Genomic DNA, 20,640 nt, shown 5'->3' with positions numbered 1-20,640 from the left:
TAGGGGAACAGTTCGTCGAAAAGAATAAAGCGTGCCTCCATTCTAAAGTTACATTTGATGTCAGCGTAATTCATGGGACGTGTACTGCAAGCAATGGTGCTTATTATTTCTGCTTAGCTGTCTACAGACACAGGAGGAGAGGGAGAGGGGAAAAAAAAAAAAGGAAGAAAGGAAAAGAAAAGAAGTCTGAATTTACACTTACTGCTTCAAAAGCCCTTTTGTGCATCGCCAACTTCTCCTGGCTGAAGATGCAGTATTTTGCCAAAAAGTCGACTGCAAGAGCAGACAAAAAAAGGATAAAATACCCCATAAAAGAACTCCTTTCCCCATTTTTTCTTAAGAATTTCTGTGAATTGCCATAAAGAGAATGATTTTTTTAGATGCACAGCAACACTGGCCAGACACCTCTTCTTGCAAAAATTTCACTTTGTGGTTTGCTTCTTGTGTTTTGGTTGTTTTTGTTGTGGGTTTTCTTTTTTTCTTCCCCTTCTCTTTCTTATTTGGAAATGTCTTTTCACCTGGCCTAGGGCACAAAGTCAAATTTAGCCATGAATAGGAGATGTTTAACATGTATAAAGCATAAGAGCTTCATCCTGGTCAGGCAGTAGTCTGGGAGTGTGGCTAGAGCTTGTTATTTGTTTTAAATGTTAAGGAAAAGAACCTCTTCAGACTTGTGATCTGCAGAGCAGCATCCTCCACAGGTTCTCCCAAATATGCCACTAGAAATCAAATTCCTTTGGTTAGCTCCAGCCAGAAGAGACAGGTATACAAAAAAAGTTTTGTCTTTCAGTATTAAGCAGCTATATCACAGAAAAGACAAACCTTTTCCTATTTCTCTCTCTTACTGAGATCAAGTAGGATGTCGTTAAAAAACACCACATAGGATTCCCTATCCTCAAGGTTTTTTGCTTGTTTCCAGGCCTGTCATCCAAGAAGAGTAAGTATGAAGTTGGCCTTGCTTCCTCACACCTAACACAGCATGAAAAACTGCTGGGAGCAGGATGAGAAAATTGGAGGGGAAAGTCAGGTCTTGCCACAAACACAGGCTGAGCTCATGAGTTCTGTGGATGGTACCAACTCCGTCACCTCTGCATTCAAACTCCTCCTAATAATTATTGGTTCCTTTCCAACCTCTTTCTCTGTGTCCCAGGTCTGCCATTTCTATCACCTCATCATCACGTTCATAGGAAAGAAATCCTATTTTCACATCAAGGGAAATCACTAGGAAATTCAGGACCTGATAGGAAAAAAGTGTTGGGTCTCAGCTTTTCCAATTTCTTGTTCATTTAGAGTGAGAACTGGAAAACCGAGATAATAATTTGCAAAATTGTCCCAAAATAAAATCTGAATTATTATCATCATCATCATCAGTAAAATTATTTTACTGTAAAGTCAGAAGGAGTGATTCACAATGTGGTGGCAATGTGGTATTCTGGCTGGTATCTAAACAAGCTTACAACATAAATCTCTTGTTTCCTTTTAAAAGAGTACATTTGTGTTCAGGTTGTGTTTTGGGGCATGTGCAAGGAAGGTTCCTATTGGGAGGGAATGTTCATTGTTTGTTTATTGCTGTGTCCTAAAGGGTACAAAAGGACAAATAAAGATGCTTGAATGCCATTGTTTCTTATCCTATATACTCCAGATGAACCAAATCTGTGTGATAAAAACAACAAAAATATCTTGGCTTTCCATGTCAAAACAGCAGCAGAGATTTCTATTTCAAGCACAAATTGACAGATGCTCCAAGATTGTTGTTATCACATGGTATTCTTTCTAATTCCAAACTTAACTGTGATGCTGAAAGGAATGAGAAAACTATTTTCTGGCCAAACTGATTTTGCACAGGTCTATCTTACTGTCAGCATCTAAGAAAAATTTAAGTCAAAGATAACCAATGCACTAATGGCAGAGGTTCCAGAAAAGATTTGTACTGTGCTCAGTATTGAGCATTTCCCCGGGACCTAATATCTGTTTTCACCACAAAAATTTTCAGAAGTTGCCCTTTTTTTGCTTGCACATCGTCACGGGCTTGGGAGATGTAGATGTTCCAACCCTCTGGGAATCATCACTTCTGGGAAGATCTGCATTGGCGCCCTCTGGTGATTCTGGAAAACAGCAAACCATGAAAGAAAAGCTGTCATTTCACTTGGAATAAAACCTTGACGTTTCTTCTCTCCTGAGTATTATATAAAATTGCAACTTCCCTTTCATCTGAGTGTTTAATCAAATTCAGGAAGCAATTAACAACTCAGGAAGCAATTAACAATTTCAGGAAGTGAAAAATGGAGGGTCATGTCTCCCAGAAATGGAGGACCAGGAAAGAAAACTTCAGTACTTATTTAAGCAACTTTTAAGGTCAGATTAGTCTCTTAAACCACGTACTCTGCTCTATCTACTCTGCTTTGGTGAATTACAAAGGCCAAAGGATGTCATATATTCCTTTGTAACTGGTCCAATTATTTGTACCTAGCCAAAGCACAGATTTCAGGAAGACTTTCCTGTTTTCATCTGAAGCTGGCAGAATATGGAGAATGCCATGTGGATGTACAGTTTATTATTTCTAAAACCAGTGTTTGGCTTACATGACACTTGAACTTGTTTTAAATCTCAACAAAACCAGTTTTTGCAAGGTTAAAGAACCCTTTATGTATTATATCCTCCCTGTAAAATGACTTACATGCTGTAGTAAAGATTATGTTCGGAGGAAGTTAAATGAAGTATTTCTGTCAAACATTTTTACCATTCCTTAAAAGATTTTCCAGTGATCCTTGCCCCCCCTAAAAATACTGGCAGCTTTTTAAGACATGAACAACAAAACTGTATGGACAGCCTCACCAGCACCATTGATCTCCTCTAACTTGTTCTTTTCCTCCAGCATGGCCAAAGGGGCAAACAAAGAGCAATCTTCCATTCTAATCTTGGGCAATAATTTCAACTTTAGGAAATGGATTTTCTGCAGCCATGTTCCCCATGCATCTGTTTCTCTCCCTTTGTTTATTCTCCCCATCCCCAGGAAGTTTTAAAATCGTTGATCAATTTTGACCAAGTGAGACAGAGGTGTAGAGGGTTGACAGGAATTAAGTACCTACAAGTTTCATGAAAATAGGCAGCAGAGTAGAGGGAGGGAGGGAGGCCCTATTAATTCCCTCATTGAGGGAAAGACCTCAGCGTGAGCTCAACCTTTGTTACAGCCTGGAAATCCACACGAGAGAGAAATCCTGGAAAGCAGCCATCATTAGTAGCAGTGCTCATGGAACCACCTGTTTAATTAATTATTCTCTGCTGTAAGGAACCGTTTAAAAACAGCTCCATAGCTTTCAATATAAGCTTGCTTGCAGTGCCCCCAGTAGGAGTCACAGAGACTGAGGTCAGGGGGAGCTGGTGCACTGTACCTCTCATAGTATATACCCTAAAAGGCTGCCAGAGGTCTTTGGGCTTGGGCAGACCCACGTTTGGGCCTGCCATATTCTTCCTGCTGTTGCTCAGTACTTTACAGCCAGGAACATTCTTCTGCCCTCCCACCATCAGGCTCTGTCTCCTCTCACTGCCTTTACCAGGGAGGGAGCCCAGTGTGATTGCATGCAAAACCATACTCAGGCCCTTACTCTGTAGCCACACAGTTTGCACAGAGGAGGAACGCCTAAGAAAAACCCGCTGAAAACTCAAAATAAATCCATCTGAATATGCCTGTACTGAAACAGCATCATAAACAGGTGAGATTTATGAGATAGAGAGAGCATGCACCCTTCAGGCTGGGCTAATTAGTCACCCTGTGCCAAATGTGAAGTCAGAGAATCATAGAACATCCTGAGTTTAAAGGGATCCACAGGGACCATCGAGTCCAACTCCTGCCCCTGCACAAGACAAGCCCAAGTCTTGATTCCAAAGCAGGCAAGTGTAGCCATGATATTTTATGAAAAATCCTTTCCTTAGGATTTTTTTTCTCCTAAGAAGCTGAGAGGCCTCAGGATCAAAATGCAAACAATGATTATCTGCTGCTGTGGAATGCAACAGGTGCATCTGTGATTGGTCTCATGTGGTTGTTTCTAATTAATGGCCAATCACAGTCCAGATGGCTCGGACTCTCTGTCCGAGACACAAGCTTTTGTTATCATTCCATTATTTCTCTATTCTTAGCTAGCCCTCTGATGAAACCCTTTATTCTTTTAGTATAGTTTTAATATAATATATATCATAAAATAATAAATCAAGCCTTCTGAAACATGGAGTCAGATCCTCGTCTCTTCCCTCATCCTAAGACCCCTGCCACAGGTAAGTATTCCAGCTTTTCAGAGACACAGCAGCAACGTTATTATTTCCTTAGGTACACGTAAAATAATGTCCTTTCACCCAATGCTGAGAATTAAAAAGGTTGTTTTTATTGAAACCAGAAATAATTCTAACAAAATAGTTCAAAGAGGGTTGCAAAACTAGAATTTAATCCCTTCAAAGAAAAAAATAAGTAACTGGTACTAAGATCATATCTCAAAAAGGCACTTGAGAGAAAAAACAAGCTTCATTACTAGTGCAAAGAACAGGAAAATTAGTGTTTGGCTCTTTGTTCCCAAGCTGACCATCACCTGTAGCATTTACTCCATGCACTCAGTTGTGCCTGTATGTCTGCTTTCTGAACTCCTGCGTGCTTTGCAGGGTGCACAGGACACAACCCATGAAAAGAGTGACAAGTTTGCAGAGAAGAGGGCCCAGCAAGTGGGTATAAACCAGGGGAGTGAAGGAAAAGGCCAGGCAAATACAGGAGGGCTCCAGGCACACTCAGGGGAGTGTCACCCAGGCATGGGGGACACTTCCCTGGGGATTTTGTGGCCATGCAGAGCTCATGGCCACGTCAGCTTTGGCAGCACGCCCCGTTCCTGAGGAGGGGAAAGTGGCTTATTTTGCTTTTGTAAACTAGAGCTCTCATATTGCAGTAAGCTTCTCATATTAAAAGAATATTAAAATTGAAAAGTCAAGTACTTAAAGGCCAGGAAATTATGGAAAATACTACAGTATTACATGCTTAAAGGACACATCATGATGCAAGAAAGAGGGTAAAAGTCAAATTATACAGGAAACTTTAGCCTTGTAATTTCAAAATATTTCAAAGCAAGAGAAAAACTGAGGTAGCCATATCATGAAATCAGTACCAACCTCTATTCCTACCCTGCTCCATAACTTCCATTTACTTTTTAATTACATTTGTTGTCTGTTCTTGAAACTATAAAGAAGATCTTGTAACATTTTATGAACATCAAAAGATGAACCCTCTTAACCTTCCCTGAATAACACATTCTTTCCCATTTTACAGATAGGGAAACCAAAAGATTAAGTAACATTTCCAAAGCCAGTGAACACAGTGGTAGCAGACACAGAAATCACTGCTCTTCAGCACTGTGCTTTAACTGGAGACAATGGTCTCCCATGGGATATCTGTGTCAGAGCTTTGAAGGACATCAAAGTACACCAGGCTGTCAATAGAGATAATGGAATAATTGGCAACTGTGTCCAGGATGCTTTTCCTTTCAGGAAAGCTGGATTAGGATCTTCAGCCAATTAAGTAATGCTGTTGACTGGGCAATCATAGATGTTTATAGACACGTAGAAAGGAAACTACAAGGGAAAGAATAACCAGGGGCTCAATTAAATTCTAAAACCAGTATACTACTTACAAGAAGCTGAAGAAATTTTGCTGGAGTAGAAACTAACTTATGGTGAGACTTGACCATTAAAATGTCAGGACTGGGAACACAAACCTTCAGGCTCCTGGCAATAATTCTAAATCATCGTATTTGCTTTTCAGAGCCAACCATCTCATATGGAACCAGGGATCAGACTAATATTGTGTAAAAGATATAAACTCAATGTCAAAAGTGTATGCAAAGGCACACACCTCTCTTCCCAAAAATCAGCAGCCCCTTTTAAAGTCCATCAATATTTTGTAAATGCAAAGGGATTAATTTCTCATCTGCCTTTGAAATACACTAAAATTTAACGTTTTTAACCAAAACAAATCCTTTTAATGTACCCTATTGCAAGAGAAATATGACAATATATTCAATCAAAAATGTTTTCTAAATGGGGCTGTCCAACAATTTTACAGGTTTTCAATGTTTGCCATGAACTGTGGGCAGAGATAGATTTAACACAGCACTACTGGCAGATAAAAGCACAGAATAGGTTCAAGAGTCTGTAAAATTTGTACTCCCATGTTAAACAAGTAAAAGCAAATTGAGGCACACAGCAACACTTTCATATGAAAGAGGAGACCTCTTTTCTGGGTTAAGGGGGTCCAAAGGGCACCTCATTTTACAGGCATCCCCAACAGGCAGTCCTGTAACTTCTAGGTGTGGAATCCATGAGGCATTGTAAATAACTCACTTTATTCCCCCTTAAAAAGAAACACACCTTATAAATTTAAGATTCAGACTTTGATCAGAAACTAGTTTCTCCACTCTTCTCCTCCCTCCTTCTTTCTCTCACCCATACACATACACATAGAAATCCTAATATTTTGGATACCTCTTGCTAGGTTACACAAATGTTACCTGGTCTTTGTAAATAAGGGTGTGGATGCCATTGTAACAGCAAGGGGCAGCCAGTCCACCATTCACAAAGCTCTGCCATGAAATAGCAAAGGCCAGGAGGGGAAAAAGTCAGCTGTATTTCATCAAACTCAAGTGTCCCTGGGCAATAAGTATATAAGCACAACCTCTTCAATAAAGATTGTGTGGGTAAGAGAAGACTCTCAGTAAAGCATGGTGAAACTGAAAAAGGTGTGTTCTCCTCCCACATGCCCCAATGATGGGCAGGACAATCTATTTCACAGCACCTTGATAAAACTTGCACATTACCATATTGTATAGCTCAAACAATTATATCTGTAATGAAGAAATGCATTTTTCTCAAGATCCCATTCTTTTGGACAGCTTTAATTTTTTAGCATCAGTTTTTCCTTTGCTAGCCCAGCTGCCAAGGGTGGTCATGCTTTCCTTTTAATTCCTAATTTGTCTTCACTTCTGCCAAACTAGAAGTATACCTGTACCTTTCTACACTCTCCTAAAGTCTTTCTGCTGACTTTTGAAAATGTCTGGCTCTATAATATCAGACAGGCATTCTGATTCATGCTACCCCTGTCTCATGCTTCCCTGGTTAGGCACAAGTTCAAGGAGGATTTACAGAAAGTTATTATGTTTTACCTCATTAGGCCTTACCCTTTCAGAGTGTATTAAAGTTCAATAGCATTGTAGCTTGATGCCTGGCTTTGCAACTAAGGTTTCTTTCAAGACGCTCTGTCCACAGAGCTGTGGGTCATTAGACACTTTTCAGTTTCTTACCATCAAAAATACGTCAGCAGGAAAAGCCTCAGTGATCCTGCTTTATAAAAACAAACAGGCAACAAAACTCACGACAGATACTCTCATCTTTGGCACTGATGTGAAGGTTTACTAGTGAGTGAGAGAGAGCTTGGGGGCTTAATTCTTCACTTGCATGAACTTTTGGGGTCAGCTGGCAAAATCTTGATCAAATCAAATCAATTCCAAGGCAGCGCCTGTCTTGTCAGGACAAAATGAGAAGCCTTTTGTTTCTGTGAGACTCAGGCCTTATCAGCTCATTCTGTCACTCATACTTCCTCAGCCCACTTGCAAATCCTCCTGGATTTACTGCAGATGTATGAAGCTTGCTGGAAATAATAGTACAAGCAAAGAGGCTAGTCCAGCTATCGACTCCAAGCTCTGGGTAATACCAATGGGAAATTATTCACACAAAAGGTGCGCTGGGGTGACAAATGAAGAGTGTGCTTTGGCCCTTTGGAGATGCTGGCAGCTTGGACAAAGCTAACCCACTAATGCCAAACAGCTCCCTTTATCTGATTGCATGCTGAGCACTTGCCTCCCCTTCCTGATACCAGCACCCTGCCCACCCCTCACACCAGCCTTTCATGCACACAGGTTGCTTTCTTCTATGCAGTCTAGCATGAAATGGAAATCTACAGCAAGAACTTGTCTAAAAAAGCATTATCTTCTCCTTGCTTTTCCCAATAGACATCTTTAATGTTTAAATGCAGCAAAACTGAATATTCCTCAACAAAACAAGGAGGAATGTGAGGAGAGATTCATGCCATGTTTTCTCACATTTGCCGCCAACACCACTGAGACAAGGAAATAATTCTTTTGCCACCTTTTTAATATCTGAGTTCCTTCCTTCCTTCCTTCCGCCCCTTCCTTCCTTCCTTCCTTCCTTCCTTCCTTCCTTCCTTCCTTCCTTCCTTCCTTCCTTCCTTCCTTCCTTCCTTCCTTCCTTCCTTCCTTCCTTCCTTCCTTCCTTCCTTCCTTCCTTCCTTCCTTCCTTCCTTCCTTCCTTCCTTCCTTCCTTCCTTCCTTCCTTCCTTCCTTCCTTCCTTCCTTCCTTCCTTCCTTCCTTCCTTCCTTCCTTCCTTCCTCCCGCCCCTCCCGCCCCTTCCTTCCTTCCTTCCTTCCTTCCTCCCGCCCCTCCCGCCCCTTCCTTCCTTCCTTCTGCCCCTTCCTTCTGGCACTTCCTTCCTATTTCTAATGGGTACCCTGCAGATACTGCATGGAAAGACCAATTTGCTCCAAGGAAAGGATGCACAATGAAACCAGGAGGGGCTGAGCCTCTAAAGGCTTTGACTTCTCTGGCTTTTCTGCGTGAATCACACAATACTACATTGGGCATGGCAACAACATCCAGGTGTGCTGTGAAGGACTCTGGAAACTTGCTGATCCTCATGAGGCTGAGATCCCTAGTCAAATTGTGGATAATTTCAGTACTTTCAGGATTTCAAGGACTCTTATTAAAAAAAATGCTAAGCAACTTTTTACATGGGCAACTAATGATAGGACAAGGGGAAAATATTCTAAACTAAAAGACGGGAGGTTTAGGTAAGATGTTAGCATGAATTTCTTTACTTGGAAGTGGTAAAGCATTGGATCAAGCTGGCCAGAGGAGCTGTTGATGTTCCCTTCCTAGAAGTGTTCAAGGCCAGATCAAATGGGGCTTTGACTGACCTCATCTATCAGGCAATACTCCAGCCTATGGCATGGGTGTGGAAATAGGTGATATTTGAGGTCCCTTCAAACTCAACCCAACACAACCCTATTCTATTCTATTCTATTCTATTCTATTCTATTCTATTCTATTCTATTCTCTATTTCTATTTCTATTTCTATTCTTTGAAATCCAGTCTGTTCACCTGAAGCTCATAAAGTGCTTTGAGGTAAATTTCCATACAGGAAGACTTAAATTATATCAGAAGCAAAAGCTCCTAACAATGGCTTTACACTACTGATTTTAAGAAGAAGGGACAAAAATGCTATTAACAGCAATAAGGGAAAAGCAGACATGCTCAGTATAAAGCACTTTGGTGTAGTTAGAAAAAATCACCAATTTGCTATATTGAGCTTTTGTTTAATTTACTGATATAAACAAAATCAGAGGGTTTAATTTACTGATTTGTTTAATTTACTGATACAAACAAAATCAGATTATGACATGTCTTCCAATGCAATAGCAGCAAAAAGAGGTATTAAAAAGCAAGCACAAAAGTAAGACATCAGCCAACCTGGAAAATTATTTCCAAGAGTTTTAACAGAAACTGAAGCAGTTCTCTGGCTCCTCATTTCCCAAACACTGAGGAAGCACCAGAGCTGGGAGGAGAGCTAATATTGTGCCACTGTTTAAAAAGGGTAAATGGCATGACCCAGGTAATTATAGACCTGTCAGCTTGACATCAAACCCAGGCAAAACAGTGCAGCAGCTGATAAGGGATTTGATTAATAAAGAATGGAAGGAGGGAAATATAATTAATGCCAGTCAACACAGGTTTATGAAAATAGATCTTGTCAAACTAACTTGATTTGTTTTCTGGATAAGATTACTGGTTTGGTTGATATAGGTAATGGACTGAGGACTTCTACTGTGTATTTCACTTGGTATCACATAAAACTTTGATTAAAACACTGGAATAACACCAAACTATCATGCTACCAATTCACTGGGTTAAAAGCTGGCTGACAGGTCTAAAAATATAATTACAAATGAACAACATTTATTAAGACATATTTTTGTCCACTCCTATTTAATATCTTTGTCAATAATGCAGAAGAAAACCTTGTCTCTAAAGACCACAGAGGGTCAGTTGATCAGGAGGATGATGTATTATTAAGCAGCCTTGCTGCTGATCCAGAGTAATTAGGATCATTTAGCTGAAATGTACTGAACAGACTCACGCACTATCCCTTAATGTCCTGTCAGACAGCCTGGAAGGCAGGGCTACAAGGATGGTGTCTCTTCCTTATTGCATTATTCAACACATCTCTCAACAAGGATTTCTTCTATCTAAAGCTGCCCAAGCTAGCTAAAACACCTAGACCATGGCCAACTCCCTTCCACCCACATTGCTCCACAGCTTGTGCAGTTTCCCATTAACACAGTCCTGGTTTTGTTAACCCCTTTACAGAGATTTTCAGTAGTCCATGGCCTGGGTTTCCTCCTGTTCCCAAAAGGAGGCCCATGACTTTTTCTCTGTATGGATGAGGTACAATATCAACAGATGACATAACAAAGTTGTCAAGGTCTTGCGAAATCAGAACTTGCATGAGGCTTGGAGCAGTCTGAGGCACATTAAAGGTCTTTTATGTGGATGATGCTCCAGGTGATGACATGCTCACAGAGGCTGACCTCAGAAGTGAGCAGTGCTCACACAGCCTTCATATGACATTGATGCCAATGTCACAGAATAACTGTCCAAGTCCCTCTCCACAGCCCACTTAAGAGGGGACCAGAGAAAAGCCATGCTCAGCAGAGCAATTCTCATAACTACATAATTGTCAGAGTCTCTCTTTGTGACACTGAGTGACTATTCCATGAGACATGCTCTGAGAAGCAAAAAAGCAAGAGGTCACCCTCCTGGCATGAAGGGAGGAAGCTGCTCCAAGGGTCCTTATTTAGTGATATTTTTCACTAGGGCAAGGATTAGGACAGGGCATTCACTGACTTTCACAATTCCCAGAAAGACAACGCTGAACAAGTGACATCTGAGAGGACAACTTGGAATTTGCCCACAAATTGAACTGCTTTCTGTTCTGTGTAAGGCAAAAATGGGTTCATGACACCATAGAAGTAATGATGCAAATTCTGTATGGCACTCCACATGCCTCATCGTGGAAACAGATTTATAAGCAGTTGATAAATTTCTGATTTGGACTTCACGCAGAAAAAAGAAAAATAAAGTAACTTTTCTGGTTTATTTTAGGATTCTATTAGGAATAGTTCTATTTTAGACTTAATGCAAAAACTTCTTTTTATCAACACTTTTGGCACTGAACAAAACCTCAGCCTTTGTTATATTTTTATGGGTCCTGTTCTTTGAGAGGTATTTTAATGCATATTGTTGTTTCCATTTTAGCAAGTGTTGCTCATTTTTTCAGAAGCAGATGGTGTTTACTGAATGTTGTTTGTTCCAAAAATAAGCAACATCCAACTGTTCACTTTGGAGGTGTGAAAGAGGGAAGGCCTGATGCATAAACACGGCTTCTCCCTTTTACTTCCCCTTGTTTTTCTTCTGGTGAAAGGAGCTGCCAGTGCCTCCTTGGAAGCCTGTGCAACTGAGGAGTTTGTGCTGTCACTGTAACAGAGAGGGCACACAGCTCCAACCAGTGCTGCTGCCAGAGCCAAGCAGTAGCTAACAGCTCCTGGGGTGCCAGCTCAGAGGCTTTGTAACAGCTCCTTTGCAGCCCACCAAAGGAAGGAAACACTTCTTACTAGCTGGTGCTAGCAGTCAGCCTAAATGAGGCCACATCATGTTTCCTCTCTGGCCAGTAGAGAGAAGGAGGCTTTTTTTGGGTAGCACAAGTAAAATGTCTCTGCTGAATAAAGAGACGACCTGTAAAGACTCATTTCCATCCCAAGAGTTCCATGGGCAAATGAGGTCTCCACTCTGCTGAACTCCCACTGTGTGCTCCTGGGCAGGAACAGCAGTGCAGAGGCTGCACAAAGTCCCAAGGGATGGATATTTCTGAGCATCTACAGAGCACCCACTGTTTTTCGGGACTAGGCTCTACCAGAAGGAGGGACATGCGTCAGGGGTGAGAGGACAGATATGTTCTGACTCTCATCTAGAAGTTTGGAACAGCACACAGGAGTCACAAGGAGACAGTTCTAGAGTCAGCATTATAAAAATTATCTGTAACAACCTGAGCAGGGACAGAACTTTGCCAGGATCCCAGGCACCAGCTCCACACCTGAGGTTTACTCTGCAGGGTCAGGGACAGAGGTCCAGGAGTACCAGCTTAATGGGGCTTGGAGCTGCACTGAGCTGTCCACACACACCTGAAGACACCAGCATCAAGCCCTGCCTTGGTATTTGCACCTCTGCTGTGGGCTCCACCTCATTAATCCTGCTCCTGACCTGAATGAGCCAAGGCCAGTTGCTTTGCTTTGATTAGACAGTTAAAAAGTGTCAATTTTGCCAAACTATCTGGCAGCACAGCCTAACATCCTTTGCTAGATAAAGCTTCTTAATGAGTCCTCAGGGCAGCTGCTTGCCAGCAGACAAGGCTGAGAAGGGATCTAGGAGCACCAGCTACTAACCATTGTCAGACAGGAGAACCTGTGGCATCCTGGAATATCTTTTCTGAATAAAGTATTAAAGAAGAGAACCACTGCAGGGTGCCCTATTATGTTTTTAAAACACTCCAAGTTTGTTTAGTGTTTATCCAAAAAAGCTAATTATACTTGAGGCTTAACGTGAATTGCTCGATAAATAAACACAGAAATAGGAGCTCAGTGACTGCTATGCTTTCTTTAAAATGCTGTCTTGAAGGCTCATTATGCTAAACACAAAAGAGAATTGGGAATTTCTTGCAATACACTTATTAAAGGCACATTTTCTACAGAAATGATTAAAGCATGATGGCACAATAGCATATAATTTGCTTTGTTGGCATTTTCAGTGGGAATCTTGCCGACAGCAAGTGTGGATGGGAAAAGTGGCTGCAGGGCCCCAACTTGTGTTGTGAGGAGCTGTCAGCAGTGATTCAGGAGGAGGTTGCCCCAGCCCAGAAGAGGAGCACTGGCACAATAAGCACAGCTGACAACAAGGCAAGAAACCCCAAAGCTCATTTTTTGCACACACCCTATCCCTGTGGTAGTGGAAAAGTTTGAATTCCTGGGGGCAGCTCAGAAGATTTACATGGCACTGTTATGGTCACTGACAGCAGAAGATCCTGTGGTAGGTCCCCAGGTCTACAAATGGGATCCAAACTAGGCATGTCTACATAGCTGTGTTTTTGTCAAGGCAGCCAGAAAGGCACAAGGTGGAGTTATGTGATGCCAATGTCTCATGCTTTCTCAATGCCACAAAAAAGAATGTAAAGCAGACCTGATACAGGGAGGGGAAAACAAGTGGCTCAGATGATAATGGCATCGCATGATATACAACTGGCAAGTACAAAACTGACCCATTTAAAACAAAACATGACTTTGCACCACAGCCATGGTACTTCTGCACAGCAGGAGGAGGCCTGAAGTCAGTGATAGCTTGTCATCCACCCACCATTGTGGGAGACAGTTTCCAGAGAAGCAACAGGGAGCACATCTCAGTGGGGTTTGAATTGCCAGTTTTTTTCTTGTAGAGATGCAACCAAATAAATGGAACAGCTACCAGAAGAGGTAAGCATAAGAATGATAAACCTGAGATTGAACCCTGAAATACCTATTGACTCTAAACAGCAAACAGTTGGATATGAATTTGTCCCCTGTAGTAATTACATATCCTCTGAATAGAGGGAGACATAATTCTCCCAGGAAAATCCTGGGAAGCTGTGTAGAAGCTGTAGGAAACTTAGACAAAAGAACTCAAACAATTATTATCTCTCTTTCTGTAACCATTATTTATAGATATAGTTCTCTAGAGTGTACTATTCATAGTCACCAATAATGTGAGATGTTTCTACTTTAAGACCAATCAAGTATCACCTTAACAAGTCACATTATAAAAAAACCTGCTATTTTTATTAAATACTTTTACCTTCTGATCCACCTGAAGACTAGAGTCTTCTTTCCATCCCTGACTCAACAATGTCAGACCCCACTTAAGTTAAACATCTACAGGACAGAGATGAATTTTCTCTGCAAGGCACCAAAAAAGCTCCAGAGCCACCCAAGCCTTGGCATACACAGCAAGGAAAAGGGGCTGCTGAGGCCAGGAACTGCTCTGGGCAGGCTGTGTTTTTCATGCCTGGCCATGGTCCGGCTGAAGGTCACTGGGTAGATTGAAACAATCACAAAAGAAATTTGTCTTTCACCTTTCTAGTCTCTCGAGAGACTTTTATTTGCCACCAGTTTCAGTCTGATGGATGTTTTAACTTTGTCAAACTGTTCCTAGGAATTGTATATTAGTTTGCACTGCCTTTGAAACTCGGTTGTTATCCTGAAAGGGCAGGAAGTGGGGATTAAGTCCCTTAGATGTTGTTTGAACAACTTTCTTTTCACTCAGTGTTGTGACTCTGCAGCTTGCCAGAACATTTCAGCCTCTTTCCAGGAACTGGCACTGCAAGATGAAGCATGGCTGTCTGAAGACCTGGCATCTGTGCTGACTTTCATAGGTACCACACTGGAAGAATTGGAGAAGAAAACACGATGGCAGAGGAGAAAGAAGCATCCCTGGCACCACCTTATGCAAGTGGAACACGGAGGACCTGGGTTTCAAAGAAGCCCTCTGCTCCTTGTGGGATTCAGGAGCAAAGTACATTATTCAACTGGAAAATGTGACAACCTAATCATCCTGAAGGGTACTATTATTGTGTGCTTAATATGCCTTACAGTCCTGATGAACAGGAAAGGCTGGCTGACAAGTGTAGGATGATGTATCTAATGGCTCCATAGTACTGTGATGGATCCATAAAGGACTCTATTTCACAGTTTGGGGAAAATACAGACCATACAGCCGGCTTTTTAGGGCCACAGATTTCAGCAACCTGGACAAATAATTCCAGTTTAGGATATTCTGATCGTTGAATATTTTGCTTTACTTGTTGATGCCTAATTTAAATTTGGGACCTAATTCCAGAATCTGTGAAGACTTACACATTACAGAATGCAATTCATGTTTGCTAATCACTGGGTAAAATCAACAAAATGTTTTCAGTTCTAATCAGATGAAACAGTGCATTTGAAAACTCCTTGGGTCAGGATTATACAGCAAAGCAGCTTAAATTGTATATGCAAAATTTATAACTCTCAAGTGTGTCCCTGGTGCAGAATCTGAATTTCTTCTGGGCAATTGCACATGACAATCTAATTATTTGATAGACACACATAGATTCAATTGTGTAAAAGGAAGGCTTGCTCAGGTTTTGAGTGTATTATTTAGTTTTGAAAATAGACCCCCTGTCTCCTGCTATCATGAAAGATATCACTTTATAGAGGACATAACCTTCAGAAGTGTATTTGGGATGATTAAGGGTAATTTGGTAATCACAATCACGTCTGAAATACGGCAAAAGAATAGGAAATGGTGCAGGCAGGAGTTGATTCTAGTGGCACAGCTACCCTCTTCTCCTTTGATCTGGGGAATCAAATACAAGCTTAAAATTAAAGTTCACCATCTTGGAAAGTGGAGATTGTCAGAGCCTTCTTGACTTATGAATTAATATGAATCATAGAAAATAGAATATGCTAGTTGGAAGGGACCCATCAGGATCATTGAGTCCAACTCCTGGCCCTACAAAGGACAATGAAAGTCTTGTGCTTCTTCTTCCTCTCACTGCTCTGCACATTGGGGGTTTCTGCAGTCCTGGCTGGCAAGCCTAGCAAAGTCCACACAAAGCCATGAAGGCCTTCTGCAGAGTTCAGAAGTCCTACCCACAACAAAAAACTATCTTTGTGAGGTCTTAACTGGTTCTTTTACCACTAGGTAACAAAAAGTAAATCATACATAAAGATACATAACTGTTTCAAATCAGGAAAAAAATAAAATTAGGGGTGCATATCTTTTGGCTCTTCCCCGGTTAGCAGTTAAGAAAATCAAGATGTTAATAGTTCAAAGTACTGAGTGTTCATACTTTTCTTTTCAAGTAAAGAAGTTGTCTACTTTACATTCTCATCATTGTGGCTACTCTCATTTCAGTTGTCTCCCCAGAAATTTTGTACAATTATCTTGACATATGTTATTGGAATAATGAATGTGCATGTTCTGTTCTGTTTAAAGTCTAGAAGAGTCATCTTAGAAGCTGACCTGGCTACCAGAAAAAAAAACCCCATCAGACAAATCTGTCTAGAATTCAGCCCTATCTCATTACAAGTTGTGTCTATCCAATTAGTTTCATTTAGCACTTTAATTGATCCATTAGGAAGCCTTCAGCTTGGTGACCATTGTTGGGTGGGGACGAAGGACCTCTGAAACACCCCGGGCACTGTACGTGCAAAGAGTCAGCCCAATGTAGTTCTTCTTTTTGGAAAACCAAAGGTTTTCTTCAGGAGGAATTTTAAAAATGAGCCAAACAATGAAGGCTGTTGGTTGGTTTGCTAGGAGCTCAAAGCAAATACATCAATACAAGGGCCAAGATGATATTTTCCCTTCTAACTACAGCCAAGCGCAATGGTTGTAACAGTGTGGGAATCATGGGCTTTGCTGAATGATTTTAAGAAGTTAAGCACAGAATGCCACTGGACATCTAATCCTTCTAATCCAAAATTTATGCAATTATTTATTTCAGTGGGTGATTCCCGTGAATAAAGTGAGCAGGATTTGGCTCTGGTTATGGATAAGTGAGGAGGACACCAAAGCATAAAATGGCAGCTTAGAATGACAGAGGAGCTCCTAACCCTGGGGAGCCCATTTAAGCCAGCCAGCATGGTTCAGACAAAGCACTAAGAGGGGACACGGTCCCTTTCTGAAAAGAAAGAAAGGAAATTGCCCCTAAAAGAAAAATCCATAATCAGGATGACCATCAATGGAAGAGATTCCCTGTTGGTGAGGTACCTTCTTTCGACTGAGAAAATTCCCCACGTTTGTTGATTCTGATCCAGCTGGCCTGACTTGGATTTGTAACCACCAGATGCATTGCAAACAACTATGGATATTCTAAAGAAAATCAAATAAAGGCTTTTTTTAGACCAATAAGTAGCATTCTTGCAGATGGATGTGGAAGACAATCAGTCACAAAATGGATAAAATTGCTGCCCCCCTTCCAAAATATTTAAGACGCCTGCATCAAGCTGCCTTTGGTTTGTATACATATCAGATTATAGAAGATCTGCCTCTTTATAATTTTTCTTAAAAAGGATGGCAGCCTTAGTTCAATAGAGTTAGTGAGACAATCCTTTAAGCTGTGTCAAAATGCCAGTTATCCTAAGATGCCACCCAGATTTGAATAATTTAGAAAGAGACAAAACCACAGAAAGGAGGAATCATCCTTTGACTACTTCTGCTTTTGACACGGCTGCCTCCCTCTCCTTTTTACCAAAGCATCTTCGTCTCTCTATCAGTCATGACAAGTGCCAATCAAACCTTCCCTTTCTAAGGTTCTGGGGAGAAAGTGAAACATGAAACATTTTCTAACAATCAGTGACCAAAAGTCCACTATCAGTGTGTGGTCTGGGGGAAGCCAGCCTTTTCCTTTTTCACTTCTAATCTCTGACCCACTATTTACCTCTTCTTTTTTTATATACTTTAATCTCTTTGTTGCTCCAAAGGATCCTAAACAAATTGTAGGTCAGCGTGGATTAGGCTGCTTTGTTACCAATGATTAGTACATTTACTTTTGCTTTAACATCTTCAGCAACAGCTGAATGTCAAAAAGATCCAGCAAGAGTTTGTTTAATCACAACAAAAACTATACCCACATAGTCTTACAATTGCATTGTCAGTCTCAGCATAAAAAACTGGGATACAATAGGAGACAGTGACCGTGGACCTGCATTGTTAACATGTGTTTTCAGAGGTACTATTCCAGTGATTCAATATTACTACAACTAGATTCATAGTAACCTTCATCAGATTAGGATAAAAATTAAGCTTCAGATATTTGCCTAAGAGCCTGAATTCTTCTCTCATTTGCACCGTCGTTGCACTGGATTCTGAAACATTTTATGCAGCTTGTAGTTGTAGAAATGCATTCAGTAGAAAAGTTATATAAACTTGCTCAAAAATCATGTAAACATGTGGATCAGAATTAAAGAAGGGAATTATCAAGCACTAGGCCAGGTTCAAAAGGATGTACAAGGACTAGATCTCATAAAACTAGATTCAGGTAAGCTTTCTTAAACCAGCATTGCATCTGCCCAGCCTGTGTGCAATGGAGTGTATATTGCTGTGATTTACATGTAGTAGGACATAAAAAAATAAAAAAATGGGCAGAAAAGGAGAAGAGTTTCATTTGAAGTCCCTTGATGCTGAAGTTGCACCTACATTAGTAATCACCTTATACATTAGCAAGTCCAGGGTCAGGAAGCCTTTGTATGATTCCCAGAGCAAATAGCATCATCCTTTTACCCTGTTACCCCACCTTATCTTCCCACATCAAATTCAAGGTTTTTGTCAAAATCATCATCATTTTAACTGACATTATTTCCCATCCTCCAAGCACCACCAGAAATACCAGATCTGGCCCCTCTTTGTTCATGTTGCTGACAACTACTGCCATTGTCTTCTCACATTTATTTGATATAGGAAGTGACAGTCCCAATCTGAATTATCAAATCACTACCTTCCTCTGCACCAAAATGCTCCTGCTTTCTATCACCATGCAAAAACCCTTCTCATTCAATTTTCTATGGGAAATTTCCCAGAAAAATATTACTAGTACAAGAAGTTGTTGGAAGTATGTGATATAAATGACAGCCTAGTAAGGATTCCAGTTGATTTTAACTTCAGAACTTTAGTTGTTTTAGAGTTTTCACCAATGGTGGTAATTTGATGTTATGAAGGTTCATAGCTCAGCAGTTATTGCTATGTTTCTTTTTACTGACAAAAAAAAAATGAAACTCATGCTCAGGGAACTTTTAGAAATGTTTGAGTGATTTGGAAATTGTAAAAATACACACAAATAGACAGAGCCATGCCCGGTATCTTATCAGAGTCATCCAAATTTGCCCATTATAGCATCTATGAAGTATACTATCTGTATAATAATGACTATACTTAAGGCCAGAGAAAGAATGAACATAAATATGTGTAACGGAGAAAAGAAAAATGCAGTCATTGGATTATAAACCTTAAGGTCCCCAAACTGAGCAATTAAACCCTCAAAAACAAGTGCTAATTGAAAGCAGCCTTCATTGAGCAACATGTGAGATGTGTAATAAAGACAAACTGAGATCAGATGAATAAAACCCATCAGCAAGTGTGAGCAGAGATCAGATAAGAAAAGGGACTAGAACCCAGGGATAAAGCAGGAGTTTAATCAAGGGAATCAGAACTGTTTGTTACCAGATGTTCAGGCTGGTGCACTTCAACGAGAATGTAAACACAATATATAAAAAATAAGAAGGCCTTAAGGAAACAATCCTTGGCTTACCTGTACCATCCTGAGCCTTGGGTAATTGTGCAGTAAGGTGACTGTCTCAGTTCTCCAGAGTAGATTCAGTCTCGTGAAAACCTGTCAAAAAATGTTACAATAAATGAGACTGAGCAAGGATGGAGATATTTTTATAGCTTTCTAAATATTAACAAATTGATCAGAAAAAGTAACCAAGCCCTTATTTTAGCATAATGGTCTTTTCTTTTCATATTATTCCAATCAAAATACATGAAGAAATATTTGACAATAACATCATTAGAAGATTTCAAGTTCAGTGGAGCAACTGGGTTTTCCTTTAAAACCATGTTTAACATTTAAAAGGTATTTAAAGAGGCCTATTTTATATATATATGAGAAAGGAAAATGGTACCATATTTAAAAAACCCTGTAATCTGGATGCTTTGTCAGATTTTGTGCATCACAAGAGTTTTTCTAATGAAGTAATGGATGCAGTGCAATTTTAGCTCAGACCAAGGACCCAAAAGATTTGCCACCCTTCCACCCTATGCCCAGTGAGTCATGGGGAGGCACACCCAAGAGCAAGGACCAAGTGCATGCTGCCTGAGTGGCTCCAGGGCCACTTCTCTCCCCAGCCCCTGCAAAGGGCTTTGCCAGCCATTTGAAGGCAGTTTGCCAGCAGTTGCAATAAAGACCACTTCCTTAGCACAATGAAAAGCTAATTTTAGATGCTATTCCTGCAGATTGCATTCACCTGCCATAAACTTGTATGTGACTCACTGTTGTTTTATTCACACTGATGGGAGCCAATCTGCCTCTCCCTCCTGCAAAGCCCTCAAATCTGAGCTATGGCACACAACAGTCTGGCTGTGAGGGTGTAGCTGGATAGACAAACCACAGGTTACATCATAAATTTGGGTTCAGACCTGGAACAAGCATCTGAGGGTGTCCCTCACACTGAAACACCTCCTTGCAGACTGCATCATTTCAGTCACCTCACTTCTATTACTTCTCTTCCCCCAGTTTGGGCAGCTTTTGCAGAGTATTTTGCCCTGCTACTGGCAGAGGAAATGAAAATATTACATTTAGGGGTCTTGGCTCCTACACAAAATCCTTTAAACTTTAAAAAAATTTGAGACTGAGAGGG

The 20,640-nt window shown here is 40.7% G+C and overlaps 1 protein-coding gene and 1 long non-coding RNA gene across 3 annotated transcripts in view; both read right to left on the bottom strand.

Moving 5' to 3' along the window:
* LOC143694088 (uncharacterized) overlaps positions 1-274 on the bottom strand; it is a 66,324-nt gene extending 66,050 nt beyond the window's left edge. For both annotated transcript variants that reach the window (XM_077178268.1, XM_077178267.1), the window contains exon 1: positions 203-274. The gene's annotated coding sequence lies outside the window, so the exon portion shown is untranslated. The remainder of the gene's footprint in view (positions 1-202) is intronic.
* A 1,604-nt stretch (positions 275-1,878) lies between these two features.
* Positions 1,879-20,640, bottom strand: part of LOC143694090 (uncharacterized) — a 218,745-nt gene continuing 199,983 nt past the window's right edge. Inside the window, exons 3-4 of the long non-coding RNA XR_013182294.1 lie at positions 19,533-19,613; positions 1,879-2,105 (exon numbers count right to left, since the gene is read on the bottom strand). This is a non-coding gene — a long non-coding RNA (uncharacterized LOC143694090). The remainder of the gene's footprint in view (positions 2,106-19,532; positions 19,614-20,640) is intronic.

This window comes from Agelaius phoeniceus, chromosome 5 (assembly GCF_051311805.1).
Source record: "Agelaius phoeniceus isolate bAgePho1 chromosome 5, bAgePho1.hap1, whole genome shotgun sequence".
Lineage (NCBI taxonomy): Eukaryota > Metazoa > Chordata > Aves > Passeriformes > Icteridae > Agelaius > Agelaius phoeniceus.
The sequence above is the reverse complement of the archived record's forward strand: the minus strand, read 5'-3'. Positions and strand labels throughout refer to the sequence as shown.